Raw genomic sequence first — 14,195 nt, 5'->3', positions numbered from 1 at the left:
CTTGGACCTGCCCTGATTCAGTGGCTGCTTAAACACTACTGCCCCTTCATCCCACAAGAAGCCATAGACATTGATTCTGCCTGGCCAAGGGAAGGAATAAAAGATAAGAGGAATCAGGCAGGTGTTTAGAACCTAGCATCCTGTCCCTATAATGATTGCCCAAACAGCCTCTGTCCTCTCATTTTACAAAAACATGTCACAAACTGATTCCTCTAGCTATGTGAAGAACAGAGGGAGAAGTAGGGAGATGTTCTAGCATCTATAGGTCTATATACCTAAAGAAAAAGACAACCCCCTTTCCTCCTCCCTCTCCCCCCACCCCCCCGAGGTGAGTCCTTCCTTCCTTCCCCTTTTGTCCCCCATTCCTTCCAGGTTGTTTAAGGCAGGGATTCAAACCAGAGAATCTTATGTATCCCAAAGCCAAGGGGACTGAGGCAGGCTTGCAGGCAACCTGAGGGGTCTGCTCTCCAGCAAAAGAGTGAAGAGACAAGAAGTGACAGGAAAGCTCCCCTCCCAAAAAAAAAGACTGAAACATCAAAGGTAACAAAAGAAATGATCTGAAATGCTTAACACAGATAAATTAACTGATAAGATTCTAAAACCAGAAAAAGACTGAATAAAAACCTCAATGCATTAAAGTCATATCCACATATGATATGAAGGAAAGTGTATCAGTCATACCTGACTAAAGAGAATCCTGTGGACTTCAAGGGAGCATAGAACAATCAAAAACTCCATAATAATTCAAAAGGGAAATAAAATGTATAAAAATCAGAAATGAATGTGGGTTAAAACCCGAAGCTTTCTGTTCAGAATTAAAAGCAACACATTGGGGGGAAAAAATCCATGAAGGAAAAAATATTCTAAAGCAAGTTTAACAACTCTGGAATACAGAAGTAGTGAATTGGAGGAAAAATTGAAGCAACTCAAAAGTCAACATTAAAAGAACACATTCTCAATAAGCCAAAGCTGAAGGGCAGCATTTAAAGTTGGTCTCCCACACTAGTCAAGGACCTGAGTAACAGCTCCAGGAAAAAAGCTGAAGGGGAGTCTAGGAACATTGGTCACAGTTTTGAGACTGAGAAGAATACTTCTAGTCACCGAGGAGTGGGAACCCTGGTCTCAATTACAAGGCAGAAAGCACTACCACTTGAAACTGCAAAAACTGGGGCAAGACACTTAACCCTGATGGTCTCCTCCAAAAGAAAAAGTTCAGGTGATTGGAGGAAAAAAAATAGATCTCCCAGGAGAACACTGCAAATCAAAAAATTTGAATACATGATGTGAGAAATAAACTTTCAGAATTTCTAAATACAGATGACAAAGAATTGATCGAGAATGTCTACAGATTATCACCAAAAAATTTCCCTGTACTTTAAACTCCAAGATACGTGGTGGTTAAATAAAATATTTCAATGATAAATTTTGAAAGAATTAAGGAAGGCTGGCCAGTGAGTAACAAACATTAAGTGATTACAAAGTGGCAGATACTGTGCTAAGCATAAAGAATACAAATATAACCAAAAGGAAAGATACTCCCTGACCCCAAGAACCATAGACCTCAACCAAAACAGTGGTATACCTTGCACACTTGAAGTTAATTATCAATGAAAAAAGGATGGATACTTAATGAAAGACATTTGATCCATTTCTAGAGGGAGAAACAAGTAGAATGTATGACTTATAAACACCCCCAAAATAGAAATATAAGAACAGTAAATATAACTCTCAAGGAATGACAAATTATCTCATATTTAGAAACTGCTATTTAAATAAGTAAACTATGGGATAAAAGAAAACAAAGATGAAAGAACAAAAAAAGGTAAAGATTTAAGTTGTAATTTAGAGAATCAGAAGCAAAGGTGGAAGGGCCTAAAGAAACCATATACTATAACCCCTATCTCTTCTTGCCACCACCACCACACCAAAGATACATCAATATTTTTGTGGAATTAAATTGAAAAATGGGATAGTGGTAGGAATTGGATCTGTCGTTTCATTGGTAAGGAAAATCTCCAGATAAGAAAACTATCCCTACCAAAGCAATTTGACAACTTCTCTGCAATTTAGTTTTAGAGAATTTCCTAGAGCACTTGGAAGTTGTATAAATTGGGAAATGAGGGAAAGAGTGATAAGCTATCAGGTTCATGGGGAAACAATGAAGGGATAGTGATTAATGTAGTCTCAACAAGAAGAGGGAGTAAGGAGAGGAGAGAGGCAACAGAGGGGAAAAAATGAGACGGGGAATTTTTTAAAAGGAGTGGGGTCTCATTCCAGTGGAAGATAGTAATACTACTAAAGACCACTTCCAGAGTAGGGGAAAATGTGCCTGCACAGAAGATTGGGAACTCCTGATAGGTTTAATCTAGGGGCAGTTTGTGCATTGAAAAACCATCTTCTTTGAGAGTAGCGTGATTTAATCAGCAGGAAAAAATAATATGAGTTCCTCTTATATAGGAAAAGCAACCACAATGGACAGAAGAGGGGGGTGTGGAACCAAAGAAGAGATAGTAGGCCTTATGGGAAGGAGACTGATGATGAAGGCAGGGGGTAGGACTTGGCCTCAAAATTTGGGACACAGGGTTATTTCTACTATGTAGAGTTGCTTCTGACATTTATTTCTAAGAATGAAGTATAGCAGGAAAAAATGGAAATGTCTACCAATGTAATAAGATAGTAATTGATTAGAAGCAAGTGTTCAAAATTTATACTTAAATAAGAAGCCTTAACTCCAAGAAAGATACAAAGAAAACAAATTAGGAAAAAATAAGGATATTGCCCATGAATCAAAGAAAGAAAGAAATTCAGAATAGACTGGAAAGAGCAAAAAGCAGGTCACAGTGGGGCAAGTTCAGCAGCAGGCTTTGGAAGCAGTTGCGTCAGTAGCTGCAGTACCATTGAGAGCTCTCAACCCACACATAGCAGAGGGATCAGACAACTAGTTGGAAAGAGATTGCAAGGAATTCTTTGCTGCTACTGAATTCAGGATCTTGTTTCATTGCTCATCCATAGTTCCAGGTCACAGTCCCTGAGGCAAAGGGGAGTATGGAGTTTGTGTCTGTAGACTATCAGGAAGACTGGTCATAGTCCCAAGGAGTACTATGCTTGCAGCTGCAGGAGAGCAGGGACCTGAGTAACAGCTCCAGAGCCAAAAGGAATGATACCACTTGCAGCTTCAGGAAAGTCCAGGAGCATTGGTCACAGTTTTGAGGCTGAGAAGAATACTTCTGGTCACTGAGGAGTGGGGACCCTGGACTTAATTCTAAGGCAGAAAGCACTACCACTTGAAACTGCAGGAAAGCATAATTTCCAAGCGAAGAGGAGCACAGAATTGTGGCTACAGGGGAGCCTATTCTAGGTAAAGACCAGAGAGGTGACCACACCTCTTCTTAGATCATACTAAATTACAAGTATCAAATCTTACAGCTTCCCAGAACTACCCCTGAAAACTGCAGCACAAAGAAACCTAAAGCTTGGAACAATGCTCCCTCTACCCTGGGACTTCAACATAAAAGTTAAAAGTCAAAAAGTAGGCTGGAAAATGAGTAAACAACAAAAAACTTAACCATAAAAAGTTACTTTGGTAACAGGGAAGATCAAGAGACTTAGAAGAACACAACACTGTCAAAACAGCTACAAGCAAAGCCTCAAAGAAAAACCCATGAATTGGACAAGAGTCCAACAAGGATTCCTGAAATAGCTTTAAAAAAAATTTAAAGCAAATAAGAAAAGTAGAGGGGGAAAATGAGAAAAGAAGTGAAAGGGATTCAAGAAAACTATGAAAAGAGTCAATAGTTTGATAAAAGAGGCACACGCAAACACACAAATTGAAGAAAATAATACTTTAAAAAACAAAATTGGCCAAATGATAAAAGAAGTGCAAAAATACACCAGAGAAGAATTTCTTAAAAAGTAAGAATTGGCAAAATGGAAAAAGTTGTTCAAAAGTTCGCTGAAGAAAATAATTCCTTAAAACACAGAATTGGGCAAGTGAAAATTAATGACTCCGTGAGATACCAAAAAACAAACAAAATTTAAAAATGGAAGAAAATGTGAAATATCTCATTGGAAAAACAACTGATTTAGAAATAGTTCAAGAAGAAATAATTTTAAAATTACTAGTTATCTGAAAGCCATAATCAAAAAAAAAAAAAAAAAAAAAAAGCCCAGGCATCATATTTCAAGAAATTATCAAGGAAAACTGTCCTGATATCCTAGAACCAAAGGGTAAAATAGAAATTGAAAGAAGACACTGATCACCTCTTGAAAGAAATCCCAATAAGAAAACTCCTAGTATATAATCAAAGTCCAAAACTCCCAAGTCAAGGAGAAGATATTTTAAGCAGGCAGAAAGAAACATTTCATGTGTTGTGAAGCCAAAGTCTGGATTACACAAGATTCAGCAGCTTCCACATGAAAGGATCAGAAAGCTTTAAATATAATATATAAATTATTAAGAAGGCAAAGAAGCTAAGATTTCATCCAAAAATAACATATCTAGCAAAACTGAATATGATCCTTCAAAAGAAAAAGTAAATATTTAATGAAATAGAGGATTTCCATGCATTCCTGATGAAAAGACCATCAGGATAATAGAAAATATATTAGAAAATTGACTTTCAAATACAAGACTCAAGATAAGCATAATAAGGCAAATGTAAAAAAGAAACCATAAGGGATTCATTAAAGTTAAATTGTTTGCAGTCCTGTATGGGAAGATTATACTTTTAACTTTTAAGAATTTTATCACTATTACAGTAGTTAGAAGGAGTATCCATAGACAGAGAGCACAAATGCAAATTGACTATGATGGAATGATTTTTTAAAAATAAGTTAAGGAGTGAGAAAGAAGGATGTACCATTAGAAGGAGGAAGGAAGAAAAAGAATGGAGAAAATAATCTTACATAAAAGAGATGGGAAAAGAAGAGTTTTTACAGTGAAGGGAAAATTAGGGGGAAGGGAAACTGGGCAGTACTTGAAGGGAATTGTATTGTGGGGGATTGACTGAAAAACAAAATTATATACATATTCTATTGGATATAGGAATATCTTACCCTATACGGAAGTAGGACGGAAAGGGAATAAAAGACTGGCAGAGACTTAAAAGGGAGAGTGGTTTAAGGGAGGCTGTGGTCAGAAATAAAATATATTTTTGAAGAGAGATAGGTTAAAGAGAGAAGGATAAATGGGGGAAAATAAGATAGATGTAAATGCACAGTCAATATAACTGTGAATGTGAATGCAATGAACTCACTCATAAATAGAAATGATTTTTTAAAAAAAACCAGAATCCAACAATATCTTGTTTATAAGAAACCTATTTGAAACAGGCACACACATAGTAAAAATAAGGGGCTGGAGCAAAATCTATTATGCTAAGGTTAAAAAATAAAAAGCAGAAATAGCAATCATGATCTCAGACATAGCAAAAGTAAAAATAGACATAATTTTAAAAGATAAGCAAAGAAGCTATATTTTATGAAAAGATACCATAGGCAATAAAGTAATATCAATATAAATATATATGTACCAAATAGCATAGCATCCAAATTCTTTTTTTATATATAAGCTAAATGAATTAATCAAGAAAGAAAGAAGTTAAGGAAAAAAATAGAATTTTTAAAAAGTGAAATATGATGGACCTCTGGAGAAAATTGAATGGAAATCAAAAGGAGTATACTTTTTTCTCAGCTGTAAATGGTACCTTCACAAAAATTAACCAGGGGAAGTGAAACTATAAGAGACCAAGAAAAAAAATAAATACAAAGATACATATACATATAAACATATATATATATGTATCCACATATATATAGAAGGAAAAATAGAAGGGAATGTGAAACATAAGAAAAACAACAGAGCTGGGAGCAGATCAATAAGAGAAAACAAAAATAATTAGATTATCTGAAAGCTGTGATCAAAAAAAGAACCATAACACAATAATATAAGAAATAAAGAAAATCAAATGCCAACATGAAGATTACAGCAAAATATCACAAAAATAATACACTAGAACCAGGTGGGATTTATACCAGGAAGGAAGGACTGGTTCAATATTTGGAAAACAATCAATATAATTGACCATAACAATAACAAAACCAACAAAAAAATTGATTATCCCAATAGATGCAGAAAAAACTTTTGACAAACTACAATACTCATTTCTATTAAAAACACAAAACAGCATAGGAATACATGGAGCTTTCTTTAAATTGATATCTGCAGCAGCAGCAGCAGCTAGCATTATTTGAAATGGAAAAAAGCTAGAAGTCTTTCCAATAAAATCAGGAATAAAGAAAGGTTGCCCATTATTGCCATTATTATTTAATATTGTACTAGAAATGTGAGCTATAATCATAAAAGAAGATAAAAATAGAAGAAAATAGAATAGACAATGAGGAAATGAAACAATTACTCTTTGCAAATCAGATGATAAACAGAATCAACTAAAAAACTAGTTGAAATAATTAACAACTTCAGCAATGTTTAAGGATATAAAATAATCCCACATCAAGTAACATTTCTATATATTGACAACAAAACCCAACAGGAAAAAAATTCAAAGAGATATTCCATTTAAAATAATTATAGACAATATAAAATACTTAGGAGTCTACCTGCCAAGACGAACCCAGGAGCTATATGAACACAATTACAAAACACTTTTCACACAAATAAAAATAGATGTAAACAATTGAAAAATATTAATTATTCAAAGATAGGCCAACTTAATATAAATGACAATACTACCTTAATTAATTTATTTATTCAATGTCATACTAATCAAACTATCAAAACTTTTAATTTATAGAGCTAGAAATAATGATAAGAAAATTCATCTGGAAAAACAAAAAGTCAAGCATATCAAGGTAATGAAAGGGGAAAAAATGTTAAAGAAGGCAGTCTAGCAATTCCAGATCTCAAATTTTTTACAAAGCAATAATCAAAACAATCTGGTCACTTACTAAGAAACAGAATGACATGTCAATGCAATACATTAGGTACATAATATACAGTAGCAAATTATCATAGTAATCTAGTGTTTGAAAAACTCAAGAATCTAAGATTTTGGAACAAGAATTTGTTCTTTGACAAAATTTGGTTGAAAAACTGGAAAAACTAGGTATAGACCATAACTTCATACATTATGCCAAAATAAGGCAAAAAGGAATACATGATTTAGATAAAAAGGATGATATCATAAACTAGTTAAAGGAACATGAAAAATTTTACCTATCAGATCTTTGGATGAAGAAAGAATTTATGGCCAATCAAGGGATAAAAGTATTGTGGGATAGGAAATGGATAATTCTGATTGCATTATATTAAAGAGCATTTGCTCTTTAGCTACCGTTGGCTACCAATCTAGCCAAGATTAGAAAGAAAGGAGAAAACTGGGGAGGGAGGGGGAGAATTTTTACTGCAAGTTTCTCTCAAAAAGAACTTATTTCTCAATCACTTAAAAAATTATAAAAATAAATGCCATTTCTTACTTGATAAATGATCAAAGGATATGAATGAACAGTTTTCAAAAGAAGAAATCAAAGCTACATATATATATATATATATATATACTTATACTTTCATATACTTATATGAAAAAATCATTTAATTCACTATTAAAGAAATGAAAATTAAAATAATTCTGAGGTACTACTTCATGTCCATCATATTGGCTAATATGACAGAAAAGGAAAATGACAAATATCGGCAGGGGGGAATGTGAAAAAATTGGGCTACAATGGATTGTTGTTAAAGTTCAAAATTGGTCTTCAGAATGGAGAATAATTCTGGAGAATAATTTGGAACTATGCCCAAAAGTCTGTAAAACTGTATGTATCCTCTGGCCCAGCAATATCACTACTATATCTGTATTCTAAAGAGATAAAAGGAAAAGGATACACATGTTTATAAAGATACATAGCAGCTCTTTTTGTGGTGGCAAAAAAATTGGAAATTGATGGGGTCCTCATCTTGGGGAATGGTTGAACAAGTTTATATATGATTCTGATGGAGTACTAATATACTTTAAGAAATGATGAGCAGAATATAATAAAAATGACAATTCTACCCTAATTAATCTACTTATTTGGTGCCATACTAATCAAACTGCCAAAAAAATTATTTTATGGCACTAGAAAAAGATAACTAAATTCACCTGGAAGAACAAAACATAAAGAATATTGAGGGAATTAAAAATCAAAAGATAGTGGCCTAGCTATACCAGAACTAAAACTGTATTATAAAGCAGCAGTCATCAAAGCCATTTGATACTGACTAAGAGATAGATTGTTGGCATAGGTTAGTTATAAGACATGGTAGTCAGTGACTAGTAAGCTACTGTTTAATAAACCAATGACTCCAGCTTTTGGGATAAGAACTCACTATTTGACAAAAACTGCTGGCAAAACTAGAAAAATAGTATGGCAAAAACTAAGCATATATCAACATCTCACCCCGTATACCAAAATAAGGTCAAATTGGATACATGATTTAGAAATAAAGGATGATGCTAAAAGCAAATTGTTGTTTGTCCTTCATTCTTGAAAAGGACCATGACCTCAGGGAAGTGATGCCATGACATGAATTGGATTGAAGTGAGAGAGGGCTGGGCAAGATCACGAGCCTCACTTTCCCCTCCAGGGCATCTGGGTCCAGTGGCAGGATATAGATCAGAATGACTGATTGGAATGGGAGACTTTGGCCATTTTAAGGTAAAGTATTCAATAGGTCTCAGTTTGACTGAGGCCACATCCATTAATGATTAAGACTAGGTAGCAATTGAGGAAAAAAATCTCTCACCTAGTCTGAAAAATCTCCTCAAACATCTAAATAAATAAATAAAACTGGGATTGGAAAAACTTCAAGTTTTCTGGACAAAGCAGAAATTATTGCTATTTATATTCAATCTGAGTCAATCAGGACCCAACCAATGATGAAATGGGGCTTGGCCTAGGACCTATCAGTGGCCATTGAGAATCAGATTGCTTTTGGTTTAAGGCATGCACGGTTTTTAAGAAAGAAATCTAGCCAGTAAACCACAAGATATCTTAGAAGGGTTCAGAGGTGCAAAAGCAAAGGGAAAAATACTTTTAAAAGTATCTGTAGGTAAGGGTATGATACATTATATAGGCATAGGAAGGAAGGAAGGAAGGAAGAAAAGAAGGAAGGAGAGAGGAAGGGGATACAGAGAGGGAGGGAGGGAGGAAGGAAAGAGAAAAAGAAGGAAGGAAGGAAAGAAAGAAAGAAGGAAGGAAGGAAGGAAGGAAGGAAGGAAGGAAGGAAGGAAGGAAGGAAGGAAGGAAGGAAAGAAGTAGTGTTAGAAAAACTTGGGAAGACTCATATGACTAGATGCAAAGTGAAGTGAGCAGAACCAGAAGAACACTATACACAGTAACAGCAATATTGTACTATTATCTACTGCAAAAGACTTAACTACTCTGATCTACACAACCAAAAAATTCCAAAAGACTTCAGACGAAAAGCACTCATCCATCTCCAGAGAAAGAACTGATGATGGAGTCTGAATGCATATAAAAGCTTTCTTTCTTCCTTTTCCCCTCCTTTTTTTGGTCTGTGTTTTCTTTTGCAAAATAGCTAATATGGAAATATGTTTTGCATTACTACACATGTATAACTTAGTATTGCTTGCCTTCTCAAGGAAGAGGGGAGAGGAGAGAGAAAAGGAAAGAATCTGGAACTCAAAAATTTTTTTAAGTTTTTTAAAAGACTAACAGGGCAATAAAAAGTTTACATTAAGGGCCAGCTAGATAGTGCAGTGGATAGAGTACCAGCCCTGAAGTCAGGAGGACTTGAGTTCAAATCTGGCCTCAGGTACTTAATACTTCCTAGCTGTGTGACAAGTCACTTAACCCCAATTACCTCACCAGACATATACACAAAAAATTGTATAAAAATTATGATTTGTTCTAAGGAAACAGAAATAGTCTTTCCTCCTACTCTACTAAGTACTGAGTAAAGTAGAACTAGAGTAGAGAGTACTCAATTGCATTCAGGGAAAACTAGATTCAGATCTCACTTCTAATACTAGCTGTGTGACCTTGAACACATCACAACCTCTCTGAACCTATTTTCTCATCTGAAAAATGAGAGTTGCACTAAATGGCCTTTAAGGTCCCTTCTGTCTCTAAATTTGTGGTCCTGTGAGTCTGGGAAAGTACCAGGAAACAACTAGCTTTTAGCCAAGTATAGCAAGAAGAATTTCAGTACCTCACAAACTGGTGAGTTCCCTGTCACTACATGTAGCAGGTACATTCCATATTTTTCTTTTCTGTCAGTTTAAAAACTTCTAGTGTTAAAAGAGAATTAAGTCACTGCGAATTCTGCTATGTTCATCTTTATTTTCCTTAAGACAACATGATGGCAAGTTAGTTTCTCCCTTTTCATTTTAAAAATCAGGTTGTCATGGGTACAAGTTTGATTATTCGTCTCTCTTCAAAGCTGGGTTATTGAAATCTGCATTTTATTATCCTTAAAGATTAATAGCAACTCATTCCCAAATGAAATGCTATATTGATCTGCTTCTGTAAGGCTGCCAAATATGCTAGTCTAGCCCTTAGCTGGATTGGTGCTATGAATAGATCATTACTGTTTTTTGATTTTATTTTAATGGTGTCAGTGTGGTCTTATAAGTGGTTTTGCTTCTTTATTTTGGCAATAAAGTATTTAAGAGGAAGGTATTTTTTTCCCTTAACACTGAAAAGAAGATATTTATTAAATCAAAATATGATTGAAGATTTTAACTCTCTGGGGTACTAATGTACCACTGGCTAGAGATGGCGAGAGGAATATCAGAGTATTACAGTGGAAGGGATTTCATTGAAACCAATTTTTCTCGCAAATAATATATGACAGGAAGATAACTCATAATATTTCAAGATACTAGTCAATGTTTCTATCTTGTGTGCTTATTTTAACATAGAAGAGATTTGAAATGCTAATGTTGCGGAAGATTTTTTCCCCCTTTCTTTTTGATGTCTAAAAGCATTACACTATGGTTAAGTGCAGCAGAGAAAGACCACACCACCTCTTTTTCTGGGATGTAATGTGCTGTGAGCTGAATTGGGGGATGGGGAAGAAAAAGATGGCTACAAAGAGCAGTAACATTCAAGGTCATCTTAAATGTTTCCAGAAAGACATAAGCAAATCAAATACAGTGCAAATGATATCACTTCCCTTTTTTTATTATTTCTTTTTGCATTTTTATCATCATCTATTCCATAACAAGATGACCCTCAGTGCTATATATTTAATCTGTCTAATGTTCAATTTTACATTCTTTCTACTTGACTTCCAGTTTATAAATTGCCTTCCTTCCTTTCTTTATGGAATGTAATAATACATTATGACATTCTGAGAGTGAATGGGCTTTTCCTTTTTTAACCTTATTGAAATGCTTTTAAAGGTCAATGAAGAGAAAGTCTGTTGTTGGATTAGGCTTTGGAGTTTAGTTTGATATCACTGTAGAGATAGCAATGCAAATTATAGCTTAATTTTGCTACTTCACAGAAAGAAGGGGAGGGGAACGTCTTTAAAGATGTGGCCAATCTTTCTACACTATAAAATTATTATATTGGCATGTATGTATTTTCCCTTCCTGAAATTGTACTTTTCTAAATTGTACTTTCCTATTCTGGCTTATGAACTTTTTCTGCTTCACAAAATAAGATGGATTGAAGAGGAACACAAAACAGCTTCTGTACTTATATAGTTAAGAGGAATCTGTCTATTTTCATTCTATTTTAATGAAACAAATAAAAGCAACATGATACTCTGTCCTTTTATTTTATAAAAGCTAACTTATTACAGAACATCATTTAATAACCTGTATTGGAGTCATTTGGTTCTTAAGTGCAAAGAAGCTGTGCCAGAAATATAAATCACAAATCTTTCACAGTGGAGAGTAGGCAGCAACTGCCAGCTAGCAAGTGAATGCTATTTTACCACAATCTCTAGAATTCTGGCTCCCTAATGCATACCAAGGAATTCATAAAACCTGGATACACTTTGATGCAAAATGCTTTTTTTTGTGGTAGCAAAAAGTTGGCAATAAAGTGGATGATCATGGATTAGAGAATGATTAGGCAATTTAATACACAAAAGTAATGGGAAGCTATTGCATTGTAAGAAATTATAATTATATGGAAATATGTTTTGCATGACTGTACATGTATAACATATCAAATTGTTTGCCTTCTCAATGATGGCAGAAGGAAGAAAAGGAGAGGATCTGAAACTCAAAAAAATAATGTTAAAATTGTATGTAATATGTATATGTAATTGGTGGAAATGTTAAATCTGAAGAAAAATGATAGTTGTAAGAAATTCAGAGCAAGATGGAAAGTTGTGTGTGAATTGAGGCAAAGAAAAAGCAGCAAAATCAGGAAAATGATAAGTGAGGTTCTTTAATAATGTAAATAGAAATAGAAAGAAATTCATAAACAATATGAATTCTGTGTAATTATAACAACCAGTTGTGGCTCTGGAAAAAGATAAGAAAGTGCATTTCCTTAGTTTCACTGAAGAAGTAAGGGATTGTGGATCTGGAATATAGATGTGTGCTATCAAATACTCTCAATGTGTACATTGTTTTTTGCTAATTCTTTTCAAGTTTCTATTACAAAGGGAAGTTCACTAGGTAGGCAAAGGGAAGGAAATTTTAACTTTATAAAATCTCAGAACTGAGAGGGACTTTACAGGCAATCTGGTTCAACCTTCATGAATCCTTCTCACAAGTAGCCACACAGAACCAGCTTCTGCTCAAATACCTCCAAGAATGGGAAATTGTCCACACCACATAACAGCCCATTCTATTCTTGGATATTTTTTATTTTTAGAAAGCTCTTTTATTGAGCTAAAATCTACTACACCTTTTCCTTTCTCTCCTTCACCATCCCAAGCTCTCAGAACTGGAGTAACAAATGTGGAGATATAAAATGGAAACATGTCATCTGCTTTTCCATTCTTATGTAAGAAAATACATAATGATATATAATCATACATACCTGTTTAATATTCATAGTCCCAACATAGCTTATATAACTGAATGTAAAATTATTTTTATTTTGCCCAGTAACACTGTTAAAAGAGGACTTTTCCCTCCAATTTGCAATGACCTGACCTGTACAGGATTCCAGATCTCAGAATGGTAATTTTTGGACCACCTTCTTCTGAGAACTCAGTAAATTCTGAGAAGAACAATGAAACATCACAAATACTCTTTATTTATTGTCTTCTTAGGGGTTAGTGGACAGTCCATGAAATTGTAACCAGTGGAGAAAGTAATCATATTGAATGCCACAACTGTTATTTATATAAGAAAGCAAACCTAAAGATTTCCCTGAGAACAAACCTCCTTTTGTTTTTTACATGTAGCCTGAAATTTCTTTTCTGATTTGTTTGGGAAGGATAAAGTACCGCAGAAGGCATAAATCTTTAAATATCTGCAGAGTGACTCATGCATTTCTATTACAACCCCATTTGTCCCTATAAAATTGAGGCATTGGAAGAATGCATTCTCTATTTCCTACTCCCTCCCCCATCTACAAAACATTAAATAAACTCATGAAATTAAGAGAAAAAAAAGAAAAACTAGGGGCCTCACATCACCTTGAAGAGGATCAATAGAGCAGAAGCATAAGTCTTTGATCTACCCCACTAATCATTCCCTTCAGTCTTTTCAGATTCCCAGGAAAGCATGTTAATGTAATGAAAACAGTTCTTTGTGTGGCTGAATCCAGAAGAGCTCACCCATCACACGTCAAAGATTTATGAAGGTCAGATATTTTAAAATTGCCAAGTGCTTGATAGCACCAATCCATCATGTGCATAAAATCCAAAGACATACCGAGCAGTCATGTTAATTGTGTTAATTTAAGAGAAAAGATTTGCCCTGGATGAGTTCAGCTTGTGAGGCATTAGAAGCTATATCAGTTGTAGACAACTATATTAGACTTGTATCCATCCATTCATTTGGTTGAGGGGGTGGGTGCTGAAGGGGGAATGATTTTTTTGGATTCTTTCCAGATCCTCAAAAATAGCTGGTAGTTCCCCAATAAAAATAAAATTGATGAGAATTCTCTGGTTCTGCTTCTCACTCTGCCTTTCTTGTTTTTATTTAAAACTCATCGGAGACCTCTGACCTTCTCTGTGAACAAAAGATTCTGCTCTCTGG

This window comes from Sarcophilus harrisii, chromosome 2 (genome assembly GCF_902635505.1).
Source record: "Sarcophilus harrisii chromosome 2, mSarHar1.11, whole genome shotgun sequence".
NCBI lineage: Eukaryota > Metazoa > Chordata > Mammalia > Dasyuromorphia > Dasyuridae > Sarcophilus > Sarcophilus harrisii.
Note: the sequence above shows the minus strand (reverse complement) of the source record.